At 46.6% G+C, this 22,293-nt stretch overlaps 1 long non-coding RNA gene across 1 annotated transcript in view; it reads left to right on the forward strand.

The window, feature by feature from the left end:
• The window catches only part of LOC103919309, a 46,249-nt gene extending 25,386 nt beyond the window's left edge, over nucleotides 1-20,863 (forward strand). Inside the window, exon 3 of the long non-coding RNA XR_663741.1 lies at nucleotides 19,262-20,863. This is a non-coding gene — a long non-coding RNA (uncharacterized LOC103919309). The remainder of the gene's footprint in view (nucleotides 1-19,261) is intronic.
• Nucleotides 20,864-22,293: the final 1,430 nt, after the last annotated feature.

Here is a 22,293-nt window from a genome sequence, read left to right on the forward strand (position 1 = left end):
TGTGCAAGGAGCCTGGCCCAGCCTGCCAGGGAATCTGCACAAACTCCCCTTTTTTATTTTTCAGCTGGAGTACAGCAGTGTTGTTTCAAAGAAAATGCCTGCACAGCCTTCTCTCTGCAAACACTGCAACCATCATTTGATCAGGGCAACTCTCTCGTGTGAGCTAATTTAACAAGCAGTTACTTTGCAGGCTGTGGAGAATTGCCTCTTACCTAATAATTCTGCTAATTTGCTTAACTTTCCCAGATTGCAAACGGCCCTACTCTGAACAAACAGCTTTCTAAATGAACCCCTAGACAATTTCTTGACAAGAGGGGAAAGGAAAGGTGGATGGCTTGGGAGGTTGAAGCTCATGGTCTTTTATTTTTGACCTTTGGGCCAGAATCCAGATTTGCTTGTTGGGAAAACTGCATTCAGGATGTATTTTCTTCAGGGATTTATGCTACCCTTTTGCTTGTAATTATTCTCACTTGATGTCTTCCATAAATTAAAGATGCTTCTATTAGTGAGTTCCAGTCCTCTCAATTATCTTGCTAAAGTCTCCTTATTTGTGGCTGTGAGCTACAACACCAGGATTGCCATCCTTGCAAAGCTCCTGGTCGGTGGCTACAGGCAGAGAAATAAGGAATGTACATGCGTAATACAAATATCTGAGCACTCCCAGAAAGAAATGAAAACTGCAGTAAAGGTAAATGTCAGACTATTTAAAGACAATGTTAACTATTGATTTTTTAGAGGAGACTACCTCTTCAAAGGATGGCAAGCACGCCTTCAGATACAGACGAGGCAACCTAGATGGATGGGGGAGAGAGGGAGGCGAGTGAACTGGGTAGACAGAGATTTTCCCGGAGAGCAAAATGAACCCTTTACGAAGCCTTTGGGATTAAAGAGGTGGCTTAGTTCTTTCACAGAGGCCACCCTTCAACCCATTTAAGCACCATGCCTTTTCCAAGAAATGAAGGGCAAAGAAGCACTGATGAGCAATAAAGAGATAAGCAGCAAAGTACTCCTTTCACCGGTGTTTTCCAATGAAAAATGAACCCTCAAGCACACCCGGTGATTTGCTGTCTAAGTGGCAAAGCTCACCCAAGTTCCTGATTTTGCTTCCAGCAGAGATGCTCATTGCTCATTCTCACACCCTGGAGCAACTCGGACTCATTACACGGCGCTCACTCCTCCCACCCACGACTGCCCGCACGCGGGGTGGGAGCACCGCCGCCGCAGCGGGGACCTGCGCTCGCTGCTGCTGCGGAGGTCCAGGCAGCTAGCAAAAAGGGGAGAGCAAAACTATCCTTCTCCCCGTACCTACAACTAGGAACTTGTGGGAAATTATAACCAACCTGGCAATTTTTTTATTATCCTTTAGTACAACAGGATAGGCTATGATTTCATAGGGTTTAAGAGAAAAATCAAGCCTAGAACAAAAGTCTTGTTTTTTAAGAAATACATGTGTGTGTGTGTATATACTAGAAAAATATGCATATATATGTACATATACATGCTTGCCTTATGGTCCATGCTGTGATATCCCTGCCAAAGGATATTTGGAGCAGATATTCCTGGCCTTGGATGCATGCATCTGCAGGGAATTGTTCCTTTCAAGCTGTAGTGCAGAGATGATGCTATACATGGTGCTTTGGGAAATCGGCATGATAAGAATTTAGTTAGGGGATTTAAAGGTCTTCCAGACCTGCATTTTCAAAAAGGGAAACTTCTTATCTCGATGGGTGTTTTGGAACAGGAAGAATGAAGGCTCTAATCCGGTGAAGTGTGATGTCAGCTTGGGCAAACTAATTTTGCATTTGGATACAATGCCTTTTTTAGAGGCTAATTTGGGTCTTAAAAGAAAAATAATTATACACATCTATACAACAAAGGCAATGGGTGGCGCTGGGGGGTCACTACTGACCTTGGCAGGTTTTGAAGAGGGTACACGAGAGGAACAGACCGTCCCAGCACCCTGCGGTTCTCCTCTACAAGTCTTTTGGGTGCTTCAGTTTGAAGAACCCTGTAGGGCTTATAACCCTTGCTCGCCTTCTTTGGCAGCCAGCTCAAGTTGCAGAAAACCCCGATTCCTGGTAGATCCTAAACACAGTGCAATATGGTATTACCGCCTGGGGTAACTTTTGGTTTAGATGTATTATTTCAATAAGGAGGTCTTCAGACAGTGTTAAATGACAGATGATATCATTTTCGAATGCGATGTTCATCTGAATTTTATTTTCTGATGTTTTGACTCATTGACTTGATGTCTCTCTATTATGCACACACCTCTGGAGATGTTGCTGGCAATGATTATGCATAGCATTGAGTTAGTGAATAAAACCACTCCAGGAACTGCTTTACAGATCACAGTATCGTTTTCTCTATAATTGTCCCACAAACGGTGGAAGTTATATGGAGAGAGCAGTGTGCTCTGACAGACTGCATATTTTTGCAGTGTGCATCAGATCTCACTTTGGCTTCTGAGACTTATTTCTGATGGTTCTTGGGGATTTAACTTTAAGACCAATGTATTTTAGTATCCATATACGCTCCACTGTTCATGTCATCCGGCAGCAACCGAGGATGAGCTGTCTCCTTAATATGGATGAGACACCAATTTATCTAAGTTATCACCTCCCAATCTCTCATTCGTCTCTGCTGTTAACTGCTGTGTTTCTGACATCCGTACCTAAACTATCAGCAACTTCTTCTCCTTCAATTGAAACCATAAGTAATTTTTGGCTGGAAGTTCTTGTTATGTGTATAATGGCTTCTTCATCTCCCAGCTGGAATTCAACCATCAGGTGACTGAATCAGGCTCTGGACACTGCATTTTAAACCCACAACATTGCATAGAACCGCGCAGCACAGTAAATCAAAAGTCAGGATGTCTTTCCACCACCTGAAAATATACGACCAAATTAACATGTCCCAGGCTTACTTTGAACAACGCTGCAGCCCCAGTTGTGTACAGCCCAGGCGTTTGACTGCAAAGTCAGCAATACTTTCCCCCTTCCTGATGCATTCCCAAACCGAGGAAACTTAGCCCTGCTGCTGGTATTCTCTTTATAGGGTCCCAGTGGTATTATGTATCAAATAAAGGTCTCATTACTTAGTTTCTGGTTCCTTTGTGCCATTGCTCTCATTAATCATCCTGTTCTTGAAGCCGGTGCTACAAGCCGTTAGGACTGTCTTGCTCCCTATCCCTCAGGTAGAGATTCGCTCCCCCGCAGCTCCCCTGCCCCTTTGTGCTGCACGTGCCGTGGGAGCACCAACCTGCTGGGGACCACTGCTGCTCGTCGGGCCAGTGCTGGATGGCTGGGGACCTCCTGGCTGCGAGCTCTGGACTTGAATCTTAATGCAAAGAGATTGTCTCCCCTTTCTGCCCAGCCTTGTCTTGGGGCACCTGAGGATGCTCCTGCGGCTAAATACCCCAATGCTGTCAGCTTTGTGCCTTGTAGCATCTCTAGATGCAGCTCCAGTCCCAGCCAAAAAGGAAAACTCTTTGGTTGTGCCCCAAATCTGTTAATGTCAACGCCAATTTCCCTCCAAAAATTGTTGTGAACAATTGAGGACACGGAATGCGCATCATCTCCTTCTCCCCCGTTCGAGTTCCCATTTGGTTTTATTTCCAGGGAGCTGCGAGGTCCGGCACAGAGACCACTCGAAGGACTCCCACTCTGCATTTCCCCCTGGCAGAAGCGCTGCGGCCCACGCTTCCCACCCCGCTCCCACCAGCCACTGCCCTGCCCACACCAGGCAGCAGCATTTCTGTTTGCAGTGTGGGAGCCAGGGAGTTTGCTACTTTCTCCGAGTAATATATTTTTCAGGAGCAGAAATGACTTGCTTAAAGCACTGGAATCTAATTCTCTTGGTGCTGAGGATGAAATGCAAAAAGGCAGAAGAGCAGGGGAGAGCAGATCCCCCCTCAGCTCTATGAATTCACCAAGTCCGACGGTTTATTCATTTTAATTAGCCTTGGAATTCATATGTATGTGTGTGTATATATATATATACACACATACATATGAATTCATATAATGACACATAATTAGTTTAGAGTTTGGCATTTCAAAACAGGTAATTAAAATAGTTCGTTGTTGATTAATCACTTGCAAAATAAATTATTAGCAATATCACTGTTAGCATTATGTTTATTACTACAATTTAGAGAAATTAAGGCAGTTCACTTACATTAAATTAAACATGAAAGCACAGATGTAATGTACCCTAGACAATATCTATTTACTCGGAGAACAAATGTGATGTGTGCATTACAGTACATTTGCTAGGTCATACATCTTGGATGGCCTCTTCATGTCACCACCAGAAACCTAATACCGACACAGAGACGATTCCCATCTCTTTCCGTAAATATAAAAATAGGATCTGCTGGACTTTAGCACTTGCTCTGCACTGCAGTGTGCTCCAGGCAGCTCTGGCTGATCTGCGGATGCTGAAGGCAGCTCGGACCCACATGGGCTGGAGGGTGGCTCTGCAGCACTGCAGCCGGACCTGGGAAGTGGGGAGCTAGCGGGGGCATGAAGGGCCACACCAAATGCAAGCCCCCAAAAAACAGAAGTAAGAAAGAAAATAACATTTTTCACTCCTCAGCAGGACCCCAGGCCACCGTTACGAGCCAGATCATAGCCAGACTGCACAGAAATTGAATATATCTCAGCCTGACTCTATGAGGTGCTAAAGGCTTAAACAGATCGTTTAAGTATAAGTTGAATTTAATTTTTAAGCAGCTCTCTGCTGGGGTGGGGAAAGATTTTATCCTGTGGGGAAATAGATGTCCCTTGCTTTTGACAACTCTTCTGTTTGGAGGATGTTCAGCCTGGAGTCTAAGGGAGCAATAGGGAGAAGTCAGTAGAGATGGAGAGGACACAGAGCACCTCACGACACGTTTTCTGGATCTGTCTCTCTGTGGTTTTATAGCTCTGGGTAATATATAAAAATATATATATAAAAATATATAAAAATAATCTATAATTAGGTGCATAAAATATCTCTCTGATCTCTTTGCATATGGCCCAAAAGAGCACAAAATTGATAACTCAATTATCGCTGCTGGAAATAAAAATAAATTAAAAGCACCTGGTAGGAGGAACTCTAACGGAGGGACACCCATGCAGTATGGCTGATGCTGCTCTTTCATTGTGGGCTCAGAGGCAATTAAAGCCCTGAGGCTCGGATTGGAGCAGGAGTGGGACCAGACTGAGCCTTTTGCCCTCAGACACGTGGGAATAGTCACAAAGTGGGGGCTCGATGGAGCCAGATGTCCCCCTGAGCTGGTGGCACAGGTTGGCAGAAGCACCGGGGACAGTGATAGCACCTTCTCAACCCAGGAGCAAAGTCGGGGTGAAAGCTTTGGAAGTGGTGACATCCTCCGGGAAGAGACGGACGTCTTGAATGACCGGTGAGCTTAGCTTGGTTATGGGGTGAGGAAAAGCAGGGCTGGGTTTTAACGGTTTTCCACATAAGAAAATCATTAGTGCCTAATGCTGTCCCCAGCAAACTCCGGGGAGTTTTTGTTCTGAATTTACAAGCAGAGCAACGTAGGATATTGAGGGTCTTCTTCATTTTTTGCCAAGTCATCTAGCATTTACAAAAGCCCCTCTCTCCACTGAGGCTTGTTTTTAATGACTCCTGTGCTGAATTAACAGTCTACACCGGTGTGACAATGACAACAGTCACTAATGACCACTCTGTTTGTCTAAGCCACATGCTGAGCAGTGATTTCAGTTCCTGCCACAGACTCTCTTTGCAAAAAGGCTTCTGGGTCTTTTTAAGCAATTTAAAATGTGTAGGATGAGCTGGCCTGTTCATCCCTGCTCCTTTGATATTCTGCTGCCGGGAAGTGTCCTTGAGTCAACAGGGAGCACCTGTAGGGAAGTGTGACCTGGAATGATGTGAAGAGCAGGAGGAGAAAAGCCTTTGAAATTTCATATCCCATTCTGATGACCCACTCAATAACCAGTGAAATTATATTTAAACAATCTGCCCTTTGATGCAATCTCAACCAGATCAGAAGGGCAAGTGCAGTTTCATGGAAAGGTCTGTTTTTATTAGGCAACACACTTCGTGGCCCCATGGAGAGCGTGTGACAGTGTAGACGCATGGGATACATGCAGATATTATTTTAAAAAGGAAAGCAAAAGCACTCTGTAGATGATCCCCAAACTCTTTGTGCCAAAAACATTCCACCATATCACACTGAACAGGACTTTTTCACCCATTAAATTGTTTCTTGGATAAGAGAGGGCATAGATCTAGCTTTGTGTAGTGCCATTGCACGGTTCAAACGATGCAAAACCCAGCCAGGGTCACATGCACCCCGTGACGGCCGTGCAGGGAAAGACACATCGCCTGGGGAAGATGCCAGCTCTTCTCATCCCAAGCACCATTTCTCCCACTCGCTCTGCCCATAGGTATGCATTGCTTTTCTGCTGGAGCAAAACAGGGCAGCACAGTAATATTCACTTTATGAACATGACAGGTTTTTATGTAGGCAGCGGTATTGCCCACAAAGAAGCCCGGTGCACGTCATCCATCCTGCCCATTGCATGGGGCAAATATTAGAGCAATTCTATCTGAAAGCTTTTAGCTCCTGTAACTGATTAATTATATTTGTGCTGTAGTAGCCAGATGCTGCAATAATAGTAAGGATTTAATTGTTTTAATGAAAATAGCTTTTCCTGCATTCAAATCAATTTGTTAAGTTTGGATGATGGAATATAAGACTGGATTTGGCCATGCTTTTCATGTGCCCTGAACAAAAAGGCACAAGCCATTTCAAAAAATCTAGCTTGGCATACTGGAACTTTTAATAAGTAATATCTGCATAACTAAAGGCAATAGGAACAGCCCAACCTGAAGAAAAAGGGTTTTACAGGAATTAGTGTCTCGCTGTCACATTTGTAAAAGGGACACATGCATTTTTCAGATCTTTGCACATTAATGGCTGTATTTGATTCAAAATACAGTCAGTGAACCCTCAGTAAATGGAATTAAATGGTATGTGTCTGATTTGAGGGTGACAATCCACCAATTGTTTCTTGTTTGAATTACTACCTGCGTGGCTGGGCACAGCAGTAATTGAAACTATAATGTTTCACTCCTCTTTAGCTATAATTTATCTGAAAAGTTCATTCACTGCTATTCTATTCTCCTTCCTGAAATCTCTCCCGTTGCCATTATCATGCTGTCAGGGACCGCATCCTTTCTGCATGCCCAGATTTTGACCTGGCTTGGGCTTGGCAGTTCAAGCACATGAGCAACCTGCGTTTCACTGGACCAGCCCCATCTCCCCCCTCTTGCTCTGGCCACGGGCGACCGATCGGGGGCTCAGCTGCTCTGCAGGGCATGGGGCTCCTTTTATGCAGCCTCAGGACTCTGCTTTGCCTTTGGCTCAGAGCTCAGGTGAGCACATCCTTACAAGGGTCTTCAAATTTCCCTTCAAAACCAAGAATTTGCAGTGACTTTGAGACCATCTTGTTTTGTGTGACCACGATTATTGACTGCAGGACCTGGACCTACTTGTACAGCAATAGCTGTGAATGGAGAGGTATCAGAGGTTACTCTTTCTTCCATCTGTGCCTTGTTTTGTTGCTTTACTTGGTTCTTACACACTATGCAGAGGTGTCTGTGACTGCCACAGCAGTGCTGGGCATATGCTAGGGGTAACAAATAGATTGCCTCTCTCTTGACACTACCCATTTATAAGAAATTTCTAGTCTGTTTTCACCCAATATTGACAAACAGAAGAAAATGGAATGTATTTTATTCACCCATAAAGTCTGACATTTCCAAAGATGGAATCAAATTATCCTTCTCATCTATCTGCAGATAGCTGGATCGCTGGCTAGGTATGACTTTATGCCCACAGAGTAATGACACTTAGTAATGACACCTAATTTCTGAGATTTCAGAGCAAGCTGGTGTGGGACAAACAAGGTTATTTTCCTTACAAATAATACAAACCACAAAAGCCAGACTGTGTCCCAAGATGATAGCACTTCTTCCTCCCATGGGACCAGGCTGGAAATCCCTGGGAAGCCCTTGAACCCCTCTGCCAGCAATGGGGCATGTTCTTGGCAGAGATATTTCTACAAAAGCATTTGCATCTTCTGTTTGCAGTTGGTGCCATTGCCTGTGTTCTGGTTGTGATTCAGGAGTGATGAACCTTGGATTTTGTCCTTGCTTTTGGGGTGACTTAGATGAAAATCCCACGTGGCTTGCATGCAAGCTGTCTGGGAACGTGGTGGTGCTACAAAGAATTACAGGGAGAGGCAAAGAGGGGATCATAGGAAAGAGGATAATGAGATTTAAAAGATAACTAAGGCTGTTGGTTCCCAAATACCACAGTGCTCATAGCTGGGCTGGTGAGCCCAGGGAAAAGCCAAGTGCTGGAGAAAAGCTGGCAGCTGAGGTGGGGCTGCAAATCTGCAAGTGCTGCTGCAGGGAGAGTCCTCAGCACCTCCAAGCCCTGGGGCTGGTCCCTCTCTCCAGGCACAAGATATGTGGAGATGCTCATGCTCTGGGAGGCATTCATGGCATCGATCTACCAATCTTCACCTCCACCAGGGCATCCTGGCACCTTGACAAAGCATCAGCATTTGAAACTAGGCTGAGCTAAGGAGATGGGCGGAGAATAGCAATGAGCAAGGACAGACTGGCATCTAAATGTGGAGAGTGTGGCAGCCCATGAAGACAGGGCTGGGGAAGGGGTGGGGATGGAGTGAGACAAAGCACCTGGAGGACAGGTGCTGAGAGGGGAACACGTCACCCAAGGGCAGAGGAGAGCAGTTCCTCCCTGGGGAATTCCCTGCCTTTACACACCAGCACCAGGAGGACCCTTTGGTCCCTGTGGTGATGGCAGATCAGGGGAAGGAAGCCTCTCCTCCACCCTCTTCTGGACCCAAAGGCTCTTGAGTTTCCCCTTCCAAAGCTGATGATGCCACATCCACCAGTGCAGGAAAGCTCTCAGTGGGCTTGAATATAGTAACTGTGCTGGGCAGAGAGAGAAATACCCATCCAGGTCATGGCACTATTTTCTCTAACCAAATCCCCAGCAGCAAAAGCAATCCCAGCTGCCTCAGATGGGAATTTTACCCAAAATGAGACCTCAAGAGTTAGTCTACAATGTTCTCCCACCCCTTCCATACCTTCACACACAAACCATTTCATACACACAGACTGTCTTTGTTAGAGGTTGCAATTCTTCATGCCTGGAGTCACAGAGCCATACCAATTTAAACCACCCCTTGTCTTTTCAAGTTTACCTACTAAATTTTTTTTTTTTTTTTTTTGCTCGTCTTAAGTGCAGGCTGAATAATTAGAGCAAGTGGCTGCATTTCTCAAAATAAAACTGGGATTTGTAAGTGCCAAAGGACATCGGCGGTGCTGGAAGGGAAAGGTAATTGACATTCCCTTCGGGAAATCTCTTAAAAAATTTGGGCCTGGGCTGCTTTGATTTATTGTCAGTGGTGCAATACAGGCAGGGAATATGATAATCCTTGCAAGCAAACAAACAGCACAACCAAAAGAAACCAAAGCAGAAGTTGAGCTCTGCTGCGTGTCTGACAGCAGAGAGGGACTGGCTGTGACCCGGCTGATCTTCCAGCTTTTTCATTCCAACCATCATGTTAGGGCATTACAATGCAAAAAAAAAAGACAATAAAGTTCTTCTAAATGGGGCTGGAAGGTCTCATCAGCAAGCACAGGACCCTGCAGACGAAGCCCATGAGGGGCTGAGCCCTCAGCCATCCCTGGGCTGCTGGGGAGAATGTGGTCTTCTGGGCTATGGCTGTTCCAGGGCTTCCCAAAACGCCGCAGTGAAGTTCTGCTGCCCACAGTGGTGCACAGCAACGCGGCGCTGATTAACTGCAGGCTCCCGTGGGCTTGCCAGGATTTCCAGAGAAGGGAAGGAGAGAATTTGTGTGGCATCCCACACCCCACTGTGGTGAGAGGAGAGCCTGTCTGCTCCCCAGCCTACATGCCATAGATAACTAAATACCTGCTTATGTGAAAGAGAGATATATATGCACCCACACCGCTGCAAATGTGGTGTATATATGTGCTAGGTTCATGGCCCAGCCTTGATTAACCTTTGCCTGAGTCACCCCTCCTCTTGCAACAAAATGTGCATTAGATGATACTCTTACAAGATGAGTTTGCGCCAGCCTCTCACCAGCTTCTGCTTAAAGGGCAGCTCTGATGTCCTTGCTGTTGGGATATTTCCAAAAGGGAATAAATTGTTGTCCCTTATCCCAGTCTCCCTGTTACAAACCACTTAGTATTTCTGAGATGGGCATTTGCTGTCGGCACTTGTACCAGGGCTTTGCAGTACCCGGCAATCCAGCCTTCGTGTGTTAGGACATTTTGCTCCCAGTTGCGTTAAAGCAAAGGCTCAGATATTGCTCATCCACCTGGATTTACACAAGCACTTGCAGTGCCCTGGGCACCAAACTGTTGCAAAATGAATAATATTAAAAAAAAAAAAAAAAAATTCAAATCCAAATTAAAGCTGAGCACACCAGCATAACACAACCCCAACAAGCCAGCTGTATCGGATGCTTCCACTCTTGCAGCACTGGGGGCCAGGGAAGGGGTTTTCTGGGTGCTGGGGTGCAGTGACCTTGGGGCAGGTTGGGCAGGGAGTTGGCGCTGGGGGCTGTGAGACCTTGTAGCAACTCCAGCTCCCCCTTCCCCGCCTGCAAAGGGTTTGGGGGGGTTTTCCAGTGATTCCCCTTCAGCTGCTCATTTACTAGGGGCAGAGAAGAGTCTCGCACCTCACCTGCTTTTGAAGGTGCTGCTCTCCTCCCCAGGCTGCCCAAGCCTTTGATATTGCCATGTCTTTACAACTCACGACCTGACGGACCACATGCCTCATTTCTGCCCAGCATCTCTCTTTTCCCATTCGGTGATTTTGTAAAAGGGTGTCTCCAAATCTCCCCTTGTTGTACCTCTGTTTCCGAATTGCAATTGGGTGTCTTGTGGTTTAACTGCTGCCAAGAGCACAGCACCTCTGGTGCATCTAAATAGCTGATTTTTTCAGGATCTGATTCAGGTCTTGCCTCCAGTGATATCAGCTTGGCTGCTGCGATGGGAACACAGTGTTAAATGTGTTGAAGTGAAGGAGAAAAACACTTGGGAACATCAGGTGCAGCACGGGGGAAGGGCTGGCGGGCTGCACTGTGGCTGCCCTCCACCTGTGCTGCCCCGGACATCGAGGTCCCTGGGCCTCCTGCTGCTCCCTGTCTAAATTTGGTGCATGCCTCGAGCGCGAAGCAATGTCCGCTCTCCTGGGCTGCCGAGCTCCTGCCTGGAGATGATGAACACGGCTCATCCCTGGTGGTGTTACGGACACCCCGCTTTGCCTCCAGCTCAAATGCCAAGGTGCTGCCATGATATCGTGCCCATGTCCCTAGATATTTTTCCATGCTCCAGAGGCACACATGTGCCCCTGATATCCCCATGCACCATCCCCTTGGCCTGAGGACATGAAGCGCTGAGAACTGTGGGTGCAGCTAAATGAGTCCCCATACAGGGCTGAGAAGGGGAGGGCGGACAGAGGGGCTGTCCATAGTCATCACTGACAAGGAGCAGGTCATAGCCTGTTGCTTTCCCCTGACCTGAGCGGGGTTTCCCTGCACGAGACCCGGAGGAGAGGGGGAGCCCAGCACTTCAGGTGCAGTTGGTCCCCACGACCCTGCACACGTGCACACACCCAGGGCGAGGGTGCATCTCCGTTCTCCATCCGCCACTGTAGCTCCAGGCGTACTTTGGGAATGCAGTGAAATAATTAGATTTAGAAACAGCCTGGGAAGCACTTAATTCATGGTTATCTGCAAGCCAGTTTTCCCATGGAAAAGTGTCTGCAGGGAGCCAGGCACGGGGCAGGGCGACTCCAGCAACACATAGCTCCAGTCACAAAGATTGCCTTGAGACCCTCAGCAAGCTGCAGGCACCTTCTGCTTGTGCCTGCGAGCAGAAAGGGTCTGATCCAGCAGTGTGGACCCTGTCGAAATCAATGGGAGGTCCACACTGTGGAGCTGGGCAGGGAAGGAGCAAAGCCTCCGGCGGGACAGCGATGGGAGGGAGCCACGGTGTTCCCAGCCAGTTTGCAGCCAGGACACGTGCTGGCACCACTGCCCACGGAGCCACCGTGGCAGTCACAGGAGGCCACGCGGGTCCCGCGGTGGCTGCGCTGGCCGGGGGTCTGGCCACCACATGCTCGCACATAATTCCTGACCTCAAGTCGAAAGTATAATTCTTTCTGCGACGTCTGACATTTAGCTGTACAGCGATCCTTGCCAGGAAATTGCCATCATTTCAGTTCTGCTCCCAGCTACCGTTCTGATTTATATTTTTGTTTTTATCCAATTTTTCTGACTTGTTTTGGTAGGGTGGACAAAATGTTCTCACTCAAGACGGATGACAGTTTGCCGATAAGAGGAGCAACTTATCACAAACAGCTCCGATTCTTTCTCAAATGCTTAGTCTGTTGGAACAGCTTTAAAGTCTAATGTGATATTGTAGGTTAGCCCCAAATCTGCTTTCCCTCCTGTATTTCATACTTTATGGCTCCGAGCGTCAATCCTTTTAAAACAAAACACTTCCATCTTTTTCAGATCATCCATGCTTTTCTTCTACCCCCCCCTGTCCTCTTAATTTAACTGTTTTAAAACTTCTTTCGGTATGGCAATAAAATAAATACTGTAGGTGAATGACCTCTTGGAAGCTTGGTGTCCTTGAGTCTAACTTTAGAAATCATTTGTCACAGGCACAGAAATGTGCACTGCAATGAGAATTAGCTGCCAGATTTTTTTTTTCAGGCAATTATATTGTAATTTGAGTGGCATTCTTGATAATAGTTCAGGTTCTCTAGCCTTCCCCCCCTACCCCAGCAAACTGTGCACTAAAAAAGAAAAATTCTGTCCTGTTCTGTTTTAAAAATCATTTTATTATTATTTATCGTATGGAAAATAAATGAGAGGAGAAGAGACACAAGGAAGCTGAACAGCTTTGAGCTCTGGAGATAAGCCCAGTAGGCTAAGAGGATATTACACAGTTGGTTTTAGTTCAGCAAAAACAGGACATTCTACCAGAAATTCTACTAATTTGCAATTAGTAATTTGGGCCAGAAAAATTCAGTTTATTGCAAAACTTGCAGCTTTACTGAGTGAAATGCCCTTTTCTGCTCGCAATTTGTATGCTGCTAGCAAAGCATAATATGCTCTGATCAGGTGCTTTCACTGCTTGAAATTGTAGATTTTGTAGAAAAATCACTTTTGGTCTGCAAATGTGTTATTTCGATGTAACTATTTATCGCTAACACTCAGGCTGCATCGGTGCCTTGCACGGGACATGGGATGCACTGGTGTCTGCGAAGGGATAAGCCCCTGGGCACATGTACCGAGGAGCTCAGGCATGTTCAAACTGGTGTCCGAAGCTCAGAGTTCAAACCTCCTCCTCTGCCGGGTAGTGTGATGCAACCAGAGCTCACTTCAGATGCCCATACTGATATTCGTGCTGCAGATGCATTTTTATGATATTCATTCCTGTAGCACAGGTGCTCGGGTGCACGGGGACAGGGCTACAGCAGGGCTCTGTCAAAGTTCAACCGGGATTGAGTCTTTATGAATAATCTGTTGGATTGCTCCCTCTGCCCTCCATTAAATAGGTAGTTCTCGAGTTTTATACATCAGTACAATACCCAGTTGATGAAACCACCCTGCAAGTCTGCATGTACCAAGTAACCAAACACTGGAGATCTCTGCTGGGTGCACGTCAGCTGCAGGACAGCCCAGAGGGACTGGGGCCATCATCCTCCTTGGGTGCAGGATCCATCCTTGCATCCCAGAAAGCTCCTGAAATCCTTTTGGGAGCTCCCGCTCCCTTCCAGAGCAGGTGGGTTTGCACCGCCCCAGGGTACATGGGGTGGGAAGAGTACGTTCCTGATCGCTGGGTTTGGATCATGGGTGAAAACTGTACAGGGAAATCACTTGAATTAATACATTTTTTGGGAGAAGCCTCTGGATTTGTAGCATTAACTGAGAGCAGGAGAAAGAGTCAGTGCCCTGAAATGAGGGTTGCTGAAGCTGCTACATGTTGGTTGCTTGGGGGTCAGGTCTCTTGGAGGATTTTTGCAGTCCATTTCAAAATCTTGAAATGCCTTTTTGGGGCTCAAAATACAGCTGCCAGCCTCCATTGCTAATCACATGACTCCAAACACCTCTCACGTGTATTTGGAAGGAAGGCGTTTGGTGAAAAGCAAAGCTGCCTGACCCTACTTACTTGCACAGCATCAGGGGAGGGTTCATTTATCAGACGTGCTGGAGCACCGCTCCTAGATGCCACCACAAAGCAGCTGCACCTGAGCAGCACTGACCTCTCCCAAAGGGGATTTCACAGCTGCGCCCTGGCCAATGCGGAGCCGGGCTGAGCATCCCGGCAGGCACAGCACAGATCCTGCCATCGCAGGAGACAGCACGAGCCACAGTCTGCAGCCGCCCTGCACAGCACCAGCGAACCTCTCCCAAGGTCAAATCCCCCCAGGCAGCACAAAGGACCCTCCAGGGACCCCTAAGACTAACGAAGCCTGAAATTCAGGTCTAAAGACATATACAGCCAACAAGGTGCCTCTTTCACACCCGGTTGTTACCTGGAAATAGGGCACGCGCTGTCTTGTAAGGGCACTAGCTTCGTTTTCCCCATGCTTGAACCCCCCCTGGCACTGGCAGCTCCCCTTGTGGCTTTCTGGGCCCCATGTGCACAGAGGCAATTGAAGGAGACACATTCACTTCTCCGTGTGAAGTGAAGATGGAGTTATCCTCCTTCCAGTAAATAAATGTCCATGTGTGTACCTCGCGCTTGTATCTGAAGAGGAGATACTGTCTGCCCAGCTCTTTCAATTTTTCATCCTCCTGGAGGGAAAATGTGATAGGAAAAGCCTAAAAATTAAAAAAAGACTGAGGGAACAGCCATGCCTAACACTTTTTTCAGCGCAGTCCACCCAATTATTTTCCTTCCCCTGCCTTTTTTAATTTTAAAGCTTCCTCTGAATGTAGGTCCCAGGTCAGCAAGGCATTAAGGCACTCCTGAAGTACCTCAACTCTAAACCATATCCCATGGAAAGGACACTAATCATCTCTCGCATCTTCAACTAAAGATACAGCACTTTATCTGGGATCCAGAGTGTATCTATAAATATCAGCCCATCTCGCAGCCAGGCAAGTGCTATGTCCATTACAGAAATGGGTAACCTAAATCACAGAGCTGGCTGGGGCCCGCCCATGGTTAATCTTTATAATGGGAGGGAGCTGGACCAAAATCTATGTATAGCTGAGATGGCAGGAGGTCCAGTGGATATATACAGTGAAAATACCAGGGAAAGCTGTTCCCATAAAGATTCCCAGAATAATCCCATCTCCTCCAGACTCTCTTGCAGCCCCATGAGCTACCATGGGACAGAGGTGATGCGGGACACAGGCGAGCGGTGACGGCCACTCCAGAGGTGTGCAGGTAGAGGACAGGGCCCCTCCAGAAAATAAAATGAGCAAAGACCTATTTCTCAGCTCTTCTGCTGATGGAGGAGGCTGGATGGGCGACCACAGTGAAAAGAAAAGTTGGTGACCAGTATCTAGATCACAGACAGAGAGCTCCTGAAATGCATCTGTAGACCTAAATTAAAAACCTAACGGGATTTCCAACCCCTTGACTTTCACTAGCATTTTCTTTGCTTTTTATTATCCTAAATGCATAGTTTTTTAAGGCACTGGTCCCTCAGAGAGGGCAAACCTGTACGACACCAAACAAAGCCTTTTGTGAAGCAGAGTGGGCCGTGGGTTGGGCTGGAAGAGGAGATCTCCCTCCTCCCCCAAGCACAGCCTGGGGTCCCTCTGCAAGCCCCAGGGCAGATGCTCACCTGCAAAGGCTGTTCCCAGGGACACGCTGCCATCGGCAGCGATGCTGCCAGGGATGATGCCAGGCCATAAGATGCGGTACGCTGTTCTATACGTTGTTAGTCATTTGTTGTGGTTAGTAAGCAAAACCTCCCAAGCTCATTTCTGTTCTATTACAGGAAGGAGAAAAAGGGAATAAAATAACTCATTTCAAGGTAATTTGCCACTGATTTTGTATATGATCAAGAGGTCTGTAAAAAGTGGGAATAGTTGCAAAAGTCTAACGTGGCCCTGTAGAGAAAAGTATCACAAAGTTATCAAACGTCGACAAAGTGAGAATAAAGTGCAGTGGTTTCAATGCATTTTGCATGCCTATAGGTCACAAACTGCCCAGCCCCTGCCTGCCCAGCCAGGGAGCTGCCTTTCTGTTTAGGTTGATGAGGTTTTGGTCAAATCTCAGAGGGATGTCACTGCACGGGCTGGCGGCTCCTTGGCAAGGATTCGGTCCTGGGGGTTGGCACATATAGGGTGCGATTCTCCTCTTCTGTGATCAGCCTGGCACAGGTCCTGCTGCTCTTTTCTGTTCCCCACATCTCTGGGGAAGCGCGAGGAGAGCCAGGGTGGGAAAGGTTCCCTTCCCCCCGGGACGCAGAGCACGAGAGTCCCTCCAAACGTGGAGATAAATTTCAAAACCACCACCGAAAGACAGCCGCGTCCCATAAAGTGCTGGCTGCTCTTAGGAGTGAAATGGAGATTTCTCCCGCTAATTATAAAAATGGCAGGCAAAACCCTGCACGATATGATTTCTTACATTAAACAAATTTTATGACGGAGAAGACTTTTAGTGGCACTATTTGCAGACCTGGCCTTTCGCCAGCTCACTGTCATTAAATCTGCCGATCTTAAGTATCAGCTGCACTTATTCAAAGGGGCTATAAATAAAACCCTGAAGCCTATTAAAGGAGCCGGCTTCCTCGGGCTGTTTGTCAAGCCTGCGGACAGACTGACATCGCAGGCATTCGGGCGACCCTGGCTGGTGCTGAGCACGGGCAGCACAAGCATGTCTCAGGATGGGTCTTTCACATGCTCACAGATTTATCTTCCATGCTGCAAGACACACGCGACTTTTTCATTAGAAGAAAACCTCATTTTGCGCTGGCAACAAATAGCGCTTGTTCTGTTAGGGCTGGACAAGTCCTTGACCACACTCCTGAAGCCTGAAACTGTTTAACCTTTGCCTAGCTGCAAGGGTTAAAAATGAACAGGAGCATGGGGATAGGATAAGAAATGGAGCTGGGATATTTTATAAGACAAGGAGGTGTTTTAACGTAAAATATGGAGAAGTCACCACTCCCAGTATGTTTATATGCTATCAGCCACACTTGCACTCAGGACTGCCACTGTTCTGGCTCTCCTCTGGGATTCGCCTGGTAAAAAAACTGCCAAGCCCAGAGGCTGTGGGTGCCCCCCGCCACCCTGAGACGCCCACGGGTCACAGGCAGGATGCTCCAGGATGCAGCAGCCGTGCTCTGTGTCACTGATGCAGCCCCTATGAAAAATGGCTAGCAGTACTAATGTGTGGTTAATGACCCATGGTTCAGAAATGACTAAGATGCAGGCATTAAATTAAATTTACAATCAACTTCCTTTTTTTTTTTTTTTTCCCTCCCTGAAACCCTGAAACCGAAGTTCCTAATCACAAAAGTCCATGAAAGTACCTCTTCGCTTCCAGGCAGGGCAGGTGACTGCAGGCAGCCGCAGTATTGAAGTTGGGTGCTGTCACCATGCCAGGCGTGACACGGGGCTGCTTCAGTGGCAGGGTAAATTGATGACACCATCGCAGGAGAGCTTACTGGTTGATGCCAGGTTTATTTTTGTAAGTGCAAACTAATGAAATTTAGAGGTTTTAATTAAAAAAAAAACGTAGAAGCTACAATTTAAAATGAAATTCATAACCGAACCGAGTGCCAATCGCATTAAGGAAACGAGCAGCTCAGGCATTTTCCCAGAACAGCCCCCACATTTTTTGGCAAGAGGCAGGGAGCTTCAGTTTGTCCCAGTGAAGCTCCTGGCTCTGCACAAACGATGGACGAGGGCTGTGAGCAAGCAAGGGCTGTGCAGCATCCCTGCAGACACCGCACCGTCCGTCTGTCCTGGGCTCAAGCAGGGAGAAACCACTGCGAGGGACTTGCGATGATGCTTGCCCTGCAGCAGGCACTGACCTCTTACTAGAGACCATTTATCCCTTTCCCCCCCCACCGCTCAGCCGAGGGGGGACCTCACTCATCATGTTCTGAATTTTAAAAGGTAGCAAAGAAATTGTTTAAAAGGCAGCGAAAGGGAAGGAAAAGTAACCATAAATCCACCGCAGAGGTGTCCCAGAAAATGAAGGTGAGTATCCAGGAGGGGAGCTGAGGAAAAGACAACCTTGAACATCTCCCAACAGTAGGGGTGCATAATTTAGAGCAACCTGGAGGCATTTTGTAGCTTGTTTATTTTTCAGACTTTCTGCTCTCTTCTCTCGTACTTCTTTACTTCTCTACTCACAGATTTTCCCCTAAATACTCTGCTGGATTAAAGAAGATGGAGGGGGTTATTTTCAAGAGCAGGGACAGGCACATCCCCAGTCACTGAGCCCAGCAAGGGCCGAATCTGGAGAATTGCTGTGGTTTGGTTTTGCTCTGAAACAGTGATTCTATAACAGTAATACATTAACATGCACCAGCTGTAAATAAAATCACCCAGATGGGAGACTTTTCAAAACCATCAGAAGTCTCCGTTCCAGCCCTTGGCTGCAAAATTTTTAGGACCTGCAAGAAAAGGGTTGGTTGTTTTTTTCTCACTTTCCAACAGAGCCAGTTAAAATGAGCACAAGCGTGATACGTGGTCAGCACAGCTTGGCCTGGGCTGGATTCAAGCCAACACAACCTTGAAGCACGTGCCAAAGGCAGGAGATGAGCAGATGAGAGGAAACCTTCAGATCTCAAGCCACATGTGCGGGTGCCCTAAGCACAGTTCTTCCTCTCTCTTGGCTTAGCCCCCCATCGCTGAGGTTTGTAAAAATCGCTGGAAATCTCCTGGGGACCAAAAGGCAAGTGAGATTATTCCCCAAATGTGATGTTTTTATGGCAGCCCCGTAAAAGCGCTTGTGTGTGCTTGGGGAAAAGCCACAGCAGGTGGAGCTGAATATGGGAAGTGGCTGCCAGAAGAAATCAGGAGGTTGGAGACCATCTGAAGCAGACGTACGACAGATTGTTTTTTGAGTCATTCTGCATCCACTGCCATGATGAGCCTGAAATGCATCTGTGCTGCAACTGGCGGTGGTTGGGCTGAGTTTTTCCCTTCTGCTGTGTTTCTCCTGCTAGCTCTTTGGGCTGGTGGCCTTTCTGGAAGAAGAGACTTGGACTGGATGGGCAGAAACAGGCACTGGAGAGCATGAAGCAGCACAGAAATCCTTCAGCATCCATCCCCATCCCTGGCCGAAGGAAGAAAATGAAGATGCTGAGACGAGAGCTAATGAACACACCAAGGGACGTGAGGAGAAGAACATTAATTGCCTGTACAGCAGTGCGGCGAGTCTGAGCAATAAAAAAAGGTGGGAACGACTAATTTATGAGTGCAAATTCTATCTGGACAGCATGACTTAAACTTGGGGAGAAAATCCATGTGCCTGGAATATTAAAATCAATAGTTGTAACCTATTTAGAAAGAACTGAGTGGGCAAAGAAGGTGCAGGAGGGACAATCAATATCAGATGTGACATTGCTGCGTTCCAAGCACCACTAGAAACTTAAGAGAAAGTGACCTCAAATACAAATAAAAGCTGAAAGAAGATGCTTCTTCAGACCATCAAATCCCACTGACTCCTTAGTCAAATATCTATATAATATTTAAGAAAATTTCCCTATGCTGTCCTGGGGAACCTCAACTTGAATTATGTGAGCTGGAGGGCTCACGCTGCTGGGAATTTCTAAATGTCATAGAAGAGCATTTCCTAACCAAAACCAGGGGGATCCTCTGCAGGATCATCTTGACAGCTGGCGAACCGATTCGAGATCCAAAAACTAGCTACAGCCAGCACAGAGGTGACCCTGTTTCAATTGTACGTGCTGGGCACAGACAGAAGAAAGCCTGAGCCAACAGTAGGTCCCTTTGTTTTTCAGTGTTGTAAGCCAGGTCACCTGGAGGATTTGAAACAGAAGATGTGAATGATATTTGGCAACTCTTTGTTTAAAAGCACTCTGGCTTCTAGGGAATCTAGTAAAGTCTCAGCGTGGAGAAAGAGGAGGTTATTCTGGTTAAAAACAGAAGCTCAAAGGGGAGTGAGAGTAGGTCTACATTCACTCAAAGGAAGGAAGGGAAAGTGGGTAATGAGGAACGTAAACCAGCCCCAAGCAGAAGGCTGTCAGGTCAAACCTATGGCTAGCAGAGCCGAGGGCAATAGGGAAGTGCTCTTTAGATATGAGAGACTAAAGTAGTTGTCTAGACAGAATAGCAGACATTAAAAAAAGAATGCATAAAAGGCAGACGCTAAATATTTAATCTCTCTATTTTGGGGGAAAAAAGCTAAGTGGAGTAGCAATGTAATATGATGATGTGAAATATCTTCAGTTCCAACTCAGGATGTTAAACAGCTGCTACTACAGCTACAGGATTTTTTTGATCAGCAGTCCTCAATCTTCAGTGCCTGAGAGTTTTAAAATCTGTCCCAGGAGCACCCCGGGCCGGCAGCGTCTGCGAGGCGAGGAGTTTTCCAGAAGACTGAAGCAGCGCTGACTTTGTGCCAATGCACAAACGTCGATGAGGGGGATGACTTGCATAATTATAAATCTGATTGTCTGATGTTGATTTTGTGAAAAATAATGGAAGAGCTGATAAGGGACTTGATTAATAACAATTTAAGGAGAATAATTAATTACAATCAACATGAGTTAATGGAAAATAGATCTTATTAAATGAAATTGATATAATTTTTCAAGAATGTGATTATAGATTTGATTGATTTAGTACATTTCATCAACAGTGTTACGTTTGACTTCTGCGAGGCATTTGACTTAATGTTGTCTCATTTATTAGGAAGCTAAAACAATGTAAAATCAACACGGCATGGGCTAAACGGATGCAAACCCCACTGATATGTTCAAACATATCAGAGAATCATCCCAAGTGGCTGTGTTTCAGTTCATCATTTTTAGCAAATGGTAGAAAATCAAAACTCATTACAATCAAAGTTTGCTGATAAGACTTGGAGTAGGACCACGGTCGGTACGTGGATCGGTCTCTTCCTCAGACCTGCATCTTTCGTGAACCAGATATAAGCAAACACCAGCCAGTTTAACGTGGGCACACATGAAGCCACACTTCGAGGAAGCAGGATTTCACCGGGGGGAGGAGGGATCCTATTACACAACGCTGGAAACTTGGAAGAATAGCGGAGTGAAATATCTCCGGTGTAACATCCAGTGGGACACGGCAGCTATTTCTGGTGTCTGTGACTCAAGAAGGATGGTGATGAATGGGAGAGGGCACACGAGAATGACTGAAGCGTTGCAAAACATGCCTTACAGTGACAGATTCAAGGACCCCAATACGCTTAGCTTAACAAAGAGAAGGTTAAGGGATGGCTTAATGACAACCCAGATGTGTTCAGACAGGGTACAGAAATGCAGAAAGGAAGAGCTCTTCAATCTAATAGACAGAGCTATAAAAAGAGCCAGTGACTAGAAGCTGACACAGTTAAATTCAGACTGGGAAGGGTGTGCTTTTTAAATTGGGAGAAGTAACATCAGAACAACTTCCCAACAGATGGTTTCATCATCGCTGGCCATTTCAAAATCATGCTGGGTTTTTTTTTGTTTTAAGCCATATCCTGGATCCACCAACGATCACTGTGAATCGGCATAGAGACACCCACACCGCATGGATGGGGTGGTCCTTCTTTGGTTTTATACTGTTTCTAATAATGAGCATTTAAGTCATCATCTGCGAGCACTGAGTGGGGCAATTCCCTTTTCTCAGAGTTATTGGTCTGGCCTTGGCAGAGACTCACGCAGACACCTCAGTGTTATTAGTACTTCGTCTTTGCCAGTGGAAAGGCTGGAAAAGTACTATAAAACCAAATAAAATAAACACAGCCTACATCCCTCTGCTATAAATACCCCAAAATGCAGTGCCAAAGAGAGCAGCTCAAAGCAAGTACATGAAGGACCTGCGTTCCAGTGGTCCAGTTAAATCCTGCTGATCCCCGTCTGCTGCTTTAGTTTGATAGACTTTTCAGGGAAGTGACACATCTGTATTCCTTAAAAGCTGCTAAAACTGTGAGTAAAAATGTGTAGTTTGATAACACACTCATCTATGCCCAGGAAATCACAGAATGAGAGAGCGTCACGATTGTGCA

Source organism: Pygoscelis adeliae, unplaced genomic scaffold, assembly GCF_000699105.1.
Source record: "Pygoscelis adeliae isolate BGI_AS28 unplaced genomic scaffold, ASM69910v1 Scaffold286, whole genome shotgun sequence".
In the NCBI taxonomy this organism is placed as follows: Eukaryota; Metazoa; Chordata; class Aves; order Sphenisciformes; family Spheniscidae; genus Pygoscelis; species Pygoscelis adeliae.